The sequence below is a fragment of the Elephantulus edwardii genome, unplaced genomic scaffold (assembly GCF_000299155.1).
Source record: "Elephantulus edwardii isolate Elephantulus edwardi_28Jun2011 unplaced genomic scaffold, EleEdw1.0 scaffold00530, whole genome shotgun sequence".
NCBI classification, from domain to species: domain Eukaryota; kingdom Metazoa; phylum Chordata; class Mammalia; order Macroscelidea; family Macroscelididae; genus Elephantulus; species Elephantulus edwardii.
The window spans coordinates 243962-252786 of NW_006400280.1; the positions used below are offsets into that span (position 1 = coordinate 243962).

An 8825-nucleotide genomic window follows, 5' to 3' on the forward strand; every position below is an offset into this window, starting at 1 on the left:
ATATTCCCAGTAGTGGTATTGCGGGGTCAAATGGTATCTCTATTTGCAACTTTTTGAGAAAGCGCCATACCGCTTTCCACAGGGGTTGCACCATTTTACAATCCCACCAACAGTGAATAAGGGTTCCAGTTTCTCCACAACCTCGCCAGGATTTGTTGCTTGCTGTTCTGTTAAATTTTGCTATTTTGACTTGGTCTGCAGGTATAGAAAAGCCAAATAACAATAATTTCATAAAATATATGTTTAACTTTCAATTTTGGTTTTTATTGCTAAGAAATTATATCTATGACCTACAAGCCTAAAATAATTTTAAGCTCCTATAAACCTAAAATAATTTTTCTGGATACTCAAACAGTTACCAACCGTTTTGGATGAAGCAAGTAATTCTTTTAGCTTACTGAAAATGGCACCTAACTTTGAAAGTTATGCAATGAATAAGGCAAAGCTATGTCCCTGTACGGGACCAAAGTGATCAACTGAGTTGATCTTTGGAAACTGGTTCTAGAAAATTTTTGTGGGTGGCTGGTCTGTTCAAGCTTAAACCAAGTCTCCATCTTCTTTTCCAGTTTCCAGTGGTAAGTCAAAGAGTGACCCACTCTGCTAAGTCTCCCAGGCTGCCACTGACAAACAAATGGTCACCTCAGCTCAGTTGATCACTTTGGTCCCGTACAGGGACATAGCTTTGCCTTATACATTGCATAACTTTCAAAGTTAGGTGCAATTTTCAGTAAGCTAAAAGAATTACTTGCTTCATCCAAAACGGTTGGTAACTGTTTGAGTAACCAGAAAAATTATTTTAGGTTTATTTATAGGAGCTTAAAATTATTTTAGGCTTGTAGGTCATAGATATAATTTCTTAGAGATAAAAACCAAAATTGAAAGTTAAACATATATTTTATGAAATTATTGTTATTTGGCTTTTCTATACCTGCAGATATATTAGTTATGATATTAATTAAAAGTTTTCCATTTAAAATAATACTTACTAAGCAAGGGGAATATTTAATTGAGCTCCTTTTTTTAAAATTTAATTTTATTTTAATGAACATTTACAGAGATTTTGGATTTTTAAATTTTTTTTCTTTTTATTAAGATAGGGAGCTTTTAACTTTTTTTTTTATTTTATTATTTTGTGTGAGTGTACCATCAAATCAGATCTAACTGGTACAGGAGGAGATTGTCCCTCCTTCCCCGGCAGAGCATCTGGTAAATTCAAACCGTGCACCTCTGGGATTGCAGTGCAGCTTCTTGCCACTAGGCCACCAGAGCTCCCCAAGATTTTGGATTTTGATTCATTCATTGTTGCACTTTTCTCCCTGCCCAGCCCTCCCCACCCAGTTCACTCCTCTCTTTGAAAAGTAAAAGAAAAATTCTTTCATTGGTAAACAATTCCCCACCCTCACCCCACGCCCCAAGTACACTCCACTATGCAACCTTAATTCTGGACTCTTGTGATAACCATAATACCCTGTCATATATCACTTTTAAATTGTTCTCTCCCTCATCTGTTTCATGCAATATACATAATTTATCCAGTTTTTCTCAGTCTTATCCCAACCCTGAAGGCAGTTGCATTCTACAACAGTGGCACCATGCAGTATTTGTCTTTTTTGTGACTGAGATATTTCACTCAGCATAATGTCCTCCATAATGAATATTATTGCATGAGTTCCTTGTTTTTCAATGTAGCATATATGTGTGAATGTACCACAGCTTCTCTATTCGTTTGTTGATGGGCACTTGGATTGTTTTCAGCTTTTTGCTATTGTGAACAAAGCCGCGATAAACATGGGTGTGCATATATCTGCTTGGATGGCGGTTATGGTCTCTTTTAGGGTATATTCCCAATAGTGGAATTGCTGGGTCAAATGGTATCTCTATTTGCAACTTTTTGAGAAAGCACCACACCATTTTCCACAGTGGTTGCACCATTTACACTTTCACCAACAGTGAATAAGGGTTCCAGTTTCTCCACAACCTCGCCAGCATTTGTTGCTTGCTGTTCTGTTACATTTTGCTATTCTGACTGGGGTGAGATGGTATCTCATAGTTGTTTTGTTAACTGAGCTCTTAATATGAGCTTTTGTTTAAATAGCTAATGAAAGGAAGGTAAAAGCCATACTTCAGGGGATGCAGCCAATCTCTTAAAACAAGGTGGCTGATCACAGACAATAAATAAGTAAAAGAACCAAACAAGGAAGCATTCGTGTTTTCAAGATCTTGAAGAAGAGGCAAAATATTTAAAATGGAACCAAAAAAGATTGTGAAGCATACAATGAAGATCTTCAATGGAGGTTCAAGTCCATTTTTATGTCATTTATTTGTGGTGCAATAATTGAAAACATCTTTAACTAGGACTTTGACACAAATTCCTCTGTTCCCTAAATATGATCTGGAACTCGATTCGTACAGAAAAATCATCTCTTACCATGGCAAGGAACACATTGAATGTGTTTTGGAAGAATATTCACATCACGTTAAAGATTTGCAAAGAAAACTGTAAAAGCAATGAACTACATGAGAAACAAAAGTTTTACATAAAGCATTCAGTCATTAATTTGCAAACAAAACTTCAAGAGATACAAATGGAAAGAGATGCCACGGCTGTCATTAGACAAGATAGCAACTTCAAAATGAACTTGAAGCTGCCTAATGCCTCAAAGACAATATACCTAAAAGATGACAGCACACAGAGGAGCTAAGAAAAAATTATGCTTAGTCATGAGGGAGTGCTTCAAGAATTCTGATCCATCCTAGTTGAATTCAACAAAGCCTCAGACAAGAAAGTCTATCTGCTCTTCATGTCTGTGACTTAGGTTCAACTATTAGTAAAATCTTGAGAGAATTAGCCGCAGAGATTTCTTATTTTAAAGGATGACTTTAAAAGAGATTTATTTTTTAAAGGGAGACTTACCTGGACTTAGAAAGCTAACAGTGCTTGAAGCCAAGCCAATAACATCAAAAGTCAGTTGGATATTGTTAAGGAACAAGCAAGAAGTCAAAGTTCTGTGTATGTAAGTCAGCTCAAGTGACCAGGGATCCAGTATTTCTCAGCTACATTCTAATAAGAGAAGCAAAGAGGATATAAGAAGATAAGATAGAAGATCTAGAGAAGCAATTAGTCCTTGCCCACTCAGAGCTAACTGAAGCATGGTCAGAGTGTGATCAAATCAGCCAAGAATCTGGAAATTTGGATGCTCAACTTCAAAAGTTCTTGGCTACTCTACATAAAAAAGAAGAAGGAGCTGAGTCTGCTGAAAGAGCAGAATAAATGTCTGGGATTGAGGCACAGGCAACAGCATCACTATTGACTACCTGTGATGGGAGCTCGAAGACCGGAACTTGGAGGTGCAGTGCCTGAAGGTGCTCCACACAGCTAAGAAGACCAAGTGTCAGGGCAGATGGAGTGGCAGATTACGGCAATTCAAGGAAAGCATGAAAGTTTAGAAAAAGTATCTTTCTTTACTGCTCAACTTGAATCCACCAAAGAGATATTTTGCAGAGTAATAGAAAAATTGACAGCCAAGAGAATGACTGTGGAAAGCTCAGAGAGAACTGTATCAGATCTTACAACTTCCCTCTAGCTGTTGAGGCTACCAATGCAGAGATCACGAAAGTCTGCTCCTGGTTGAACTTAAAATTGCAGGAACAACAGCACTTGCAAAATGAAGGGGATCAACTCAGACGTGTGTAGACAGAAGGTGAGGCCCTAAAGCTACATATGGCAAAAAAGGACAAGGTGATCATGATTTTGCTGCAACAAATTGAAAATATGATGCAATTCATTGGTTAGCATGGACCACCTTTTGGTGCCATGCAAATGGAGAAAGCTCACCTTGAGAAAGAGATTAATGATAGAACACTGAAACTATAGGAATTTAAGATTTTAAAAGATGCAGAGATACCAGAGTGAAAGAAATGAAGCAAGAGAGAGACCAATTATTGAGGTGAAAACCAATAGGAATGAATTAAACAGCCTTACAGAGAACTATGATTTTTTTTTTTACAAACATTTTGTTTATCCTAATGAAGCTAGTACAATGTCTATTTAAAACCCATATCCCAGGCCAAAAGTACAAATAAAATAAAAAGACAATATTCTGATATATATACTTCTGCGTGTATAATTAACTGCCAATGGAATTTAGAACTATTCTGGGATCTTCTGGCAAGAATTTTAATGTTAAAATCTGTTGTCTCTGCAGTCAAGCCTTCTCTGGAGTTACTATCACTTTATGTCATCATGACTCCAACCTGATATTCCTCTTGTTTTGGTCCAGACCCTTACACAAGTAGCTTCAAATCAAGGAAGGGTCATTTTTCCACAGTTCTGTTCTCTGAAAAACTTCCATCTCCCACTGAAAGTAGTAGTTCAGGAGTGAAGCAATCATGTATTGGAACTTCAGGACCAATTGGAAAGTTATTATGAACTCTTGCATTGGTTGATCTTATTGACCCTACAAGTCTGAAAATGCACAGTCCTGGAAAAGGTGACCTCTCTGTGCATACAAGTAATCTTTAAGACGAGAAGGCAATATGAAGGGGGCTGAGGTTTGCTCATAAAAAATTAGTATAATTAAACAATAATGAATAATAACTAGAATTCGAATTACCAGATGTTTTGAAAATTGGTGCCAGTTTTCAATTCTGTTTTGAACACCACATTACAAAAGAACTATTTTTAACTATCTTTAAAGGAAAAGAAAAAAAAATATTATCTAAAGTGTTGAATGACTCCCTATTTGTTCCTGATGAACTTCAGTCACATATTCTTCCTTTATCCTAATTATTTTGGAGTATGATTATCAGCAATTCTCTGACCTTCAAAGAGAAACCTGAGTGAATTCATTGGAACTCCCTGTTTCTTTGAGTTTCTTGAGATGTGTTGTCATTTTCACCTTGAAGAAAATATCACTGCTATTCTGTCCAATGACTTTGATATATTCTCCTTCTTTCTTGTCCCCCAACTCCTCAGTTGAAGGTTTTGCCTCCTGGTCAGACATAGTGACAATGACTTCACCCTGAGGGCCTCTGCAAAACAGCAATCAGGCGAACCAGGGGTTTAAAAATTCCGAACTCTGAAGTCTTTTTTTTTTTTTAAATTTTCTTATTAATTAAATGAAAGTTTGCTGAGATTTTGGATTTTCGTTCATTCATTGTTGTGCTTTTCTCCCTGCCCCTCCCCTCCCCCTCAATTCACTCTTCTCTTTGAAAAGGAAAAGAAAAATTCTTTCATTGTTATGCAGTCCCTTCCCCCAAGTCCACTCCGCTATGCAGCCTTCATTCTGGACTCCTGTCATGACAATAATACGTAATCATATATCCCTTTTAAATAGTTCTTTCCCTTATCTGTATCAGTGCAGTAAAAATTATTTATCCCTGCTTTCTCAGTCACCCCTCAACCCTGATGTCAATCCCGTTTTACAACAGTGGCTCTATGCAGTATTTGTTTGTTTGTTTGTTTTTTATTGTTTCTATAGAACTTATTTAGGTCTTAGAATTTACTTGGTTGGAAATGCACTATTCTTTTGTGACTGAGATATTTCACTCAGCATAATGTCCTCCAGGGTCATCATCCATTTTGTGTAATATCTTATGAGTTCCTTGTTTTTCAGTGCAGCATAGTATTTCATTGTGTGAATATACCAGAGCTTCTCTATCCATTTGTTTTGGTTTTTTTTTTCTTTCGTTTTTTTTAATCCATTTGTTTGTTGATGGGCACTTGTATTGTTTCCAAATCTTTGCTATTGTGAACAAAACCACAGTAAAAATGGGTGTGTATTTAGCTTCTTGGGTGGCAGTTCTTTAGGGTATATTCTCAGTAGTGGAGTTGCTGGGTCAAATGGTATTTCTATTTGCAACTTTTTGAGAAAGCACCATACAGCCTTCCATAGTGGTTGTACCATCTTACATTCCCACCAATAGGGTTCCAATTTCTCCTCAGCCTCACCAGCATTTGTTGTTTGCAAACTCTGAAGTCTTAAAAAGGATTTTTTTTTTAAAAAACACAACAGTTCAGAAGAAATGGAATCTCAATAAATAAGCTAAAAATCAACAAAAGCTTGCACAGTCTGAGTTAGAACAAACAAGAAACACATTAAAGTTAATGGAAGGATCGGATGGCCAAAAGTGGCAATGAGTATGTAAAATCAAATTATAGCCAGAAGAGGCCAGATAGGTGTCCTTCAGAGCAAGATACAGTTTTTAGAAGAAGCAGTGACAATAAGACATCTGTGCAGTTTGCAAACTGTCAAGATATGATACAGTGCCAGAAGCATGAATCTGTGAGCCTAAAACTTCCAGCATATTTTGGATGCAAAAAACTTCATGCCTTAGGTACAATTCAAATTCTTCTGTGAAACCTCGCATTTTACAGCCATTGTCTGTTGCTCCTTTTCATTTTAATATACCATTTTCTCTATTCTATAGGAAGCTTCCTATCTCATCATTCTGTGAAATCTACTACAATGAAGGAAGATCCAACAAGAAACATGAAACAGCTTTCTCCAGAAGTTGAGAAGTGTGATCTGTGATGAACCCGCTGTGTCTCTGAACAAACCTGAGACCAAGATGAAGGAGTAAGAGATTGTATCACTTAATCAAGTCCAAGAGCAGAGATATAAATAGAAACAAGATCTCATTGCAGAACTCCATGGAAGGCAGCAAACCAAGTGAAACTCTTAGCAGAGAGCCAGCCAGCTTCATTACACACAGCAGACCATCTGGTTGTTTTACATTCCCATCTGCAGCTGGTCCATCTGTGAAAAATTTAGCTGCTCGCTCATTCCATTCTTCTCCTAACAAGTTTCCAGTACAGTCACTCCCAACTAGTTTAGTTGAGGATTCAATAGGTTCCACATCAAAATACAGATCCACCAAACCGATTCATTCACCTGATAATGTTAAAGCTTCAACAGCCTCAACCAATAGAAAGAACAGGAAAAAAGTGTAAAAACTTCAGAACAGACTGGAAAGCTTACAAACTCTGGTGGAAGATTTACGAGTGAAAAATCAAGCAGTGTCTTCAGTTATTGGAAATCAAGAAAAGAGGATACAGAAAGTGAAAGACCAGGACAAAAAATGCTATTGGAGCAATACATTGCTTGCCTATTCTTTTCTGAGGACCAATGCTCAGTTAATCGTGATGTTACTTATAATTAGTGCCATATGTGCTATTTTTTCTTGTTATGTAGATTTTAATAAACGGTATTCTGTAACAAAAAAAAAAGTCATGCTTCATCCTTCAGGAATGATACTTTTATTTGAGCAATGTTCAGTAGTTATTTTGTAATTTAACACTAGTGACAAAACACAAAACATACATGCAGTCATCTATCTATATCCATGAGCAAATGGTTCCAGGAATTCCTTTTTCTCAACACCAAAATCCTCAGATACTCACTGTGGTACGGGGTTTGTGTACAATGTACACATGTATACTTTAAATCATCTCTAAATGACTTAAAACACCTAATAGGATACAAATAGTGGAATTCAGAATTTCACAATTTTAGAATTTTTTCCATGTAAGGGTACTGACAAAGCAAGACACTATAATGAAATGTGCAGAAAGCTGGAGTCAGAAAATCAAAATGGCCAAACTCGTTCAGTGTTTCTTAAGCTGAAGGCGTTGAAAACCAAATTCAAGCCACGAGTGGCAATACTTAAGGATAGTTTGGGTAGAATGTTAAATGATCCAGGAAGTATCAAAAGAAGATGGAAAGAGTAAACAGAGTCACTGTATCAGAAGGAATTGGCTGACACAGAGGAATTTCATGAAATAATGTATGAGCAAGAGCCTATGGTGATAAAGGAGGAAGTTTAAGTTGCTCTGAAGGAATTGGATAAAAACAAGGCTCCAGGAGTTGATGGCATACCAATTGATTAATTTTAACACACAGATAATGCCCTGCATGTGCTCACTAAGTTGTGCCAGGAAATCTGGAGGACAGCCAGCTGGCCAACTGACTGGAAGAGATCGATATTTGTTCCCATTCCAAAGAAAGGTGACCCAACAGAGTGTGGAAATTATCAAACAATATCATTGATATCACATACAAGCAAGATTCTGCTGAAAATTATCCAAAAACATTTGGAACAATATGTTAACAGAGAACTGCCAGATGTGTAGGCTGGATTTAGAAGAGGTCATGTTGTAGTACTAGGGATATTATAGCTAATGTTAGATGGATCTTGGCAGAAAGCAGAGAATACCAGAAGAGTGTCTATCTGTGCTTCATTGACTATGCAAAGGCTTTTGACTGTGTGGATCACCACAAGCTGTGGCTGACTTTGAGAAGAATGGGAATCCCAGAACATTTGATTATGCTAATATGAAACCTATACTTGGACCAAGAGACAGTCATCAGAACAGAGCAGGGAGACACTGAATGTTTCAAAATCAGGAAGGGGGTCAGTCAGGGATGTATTTTGTCTCCATACCTTTTCCATCTGTATGCTGAACAGATCATCTGAGATGCTGGGCTGTATGAGGAGGAATGTGGCATCAGGATTGGTGGAAGAATCATCAACCTGCGTTATGCGGATGACACAGTCCTGCTTGCTGAAACTGGGGAGGACCTGAAGCGCTTGCTGCAGAAGGTAAAGAACCACAGTCTTCAGTATGGACTGAAGCTCAACATCAAGAACACAAAGATTCTCATAAAATAAAAAAAAATTTAAAAAAAAAGGGGGGGGGGAGCTCTGGTGGCTTAGTGGCAAGGAGCTGCAACTATAATCCCAGAGGTGCATGGTTTGAATCTACCAGATGCTCTGCCGGGGAAGGGGGGTCAATCTCCTCCTGTACCAGTCAGATCTGATTTGAC

At 37.5% G+C, this 8825-nt stretch overlaps 1 protein-coding gene and 1 pseudogene across 1 annotated transcript in view; both read left to right on the top strand.

Annotated features, from left to right (window-relative positions):
• The window catches only part of LOC102869990 (DNA replication complex GINS protein PSF1-like), a 76473-nt gene that overhangs the window by 4716 nt on the left and 62932 nt on the right, over positions 1 to 8825 (top strand). The gene's annotated exons all lie outside the window — the stretch shown is intronic.
• LOC102870806 overlaps positions 1 to 8825 on the top strand; it is a 15007-nt pseudogene that overhangs the window by 3627 nt on the left and 2555 nt on the right.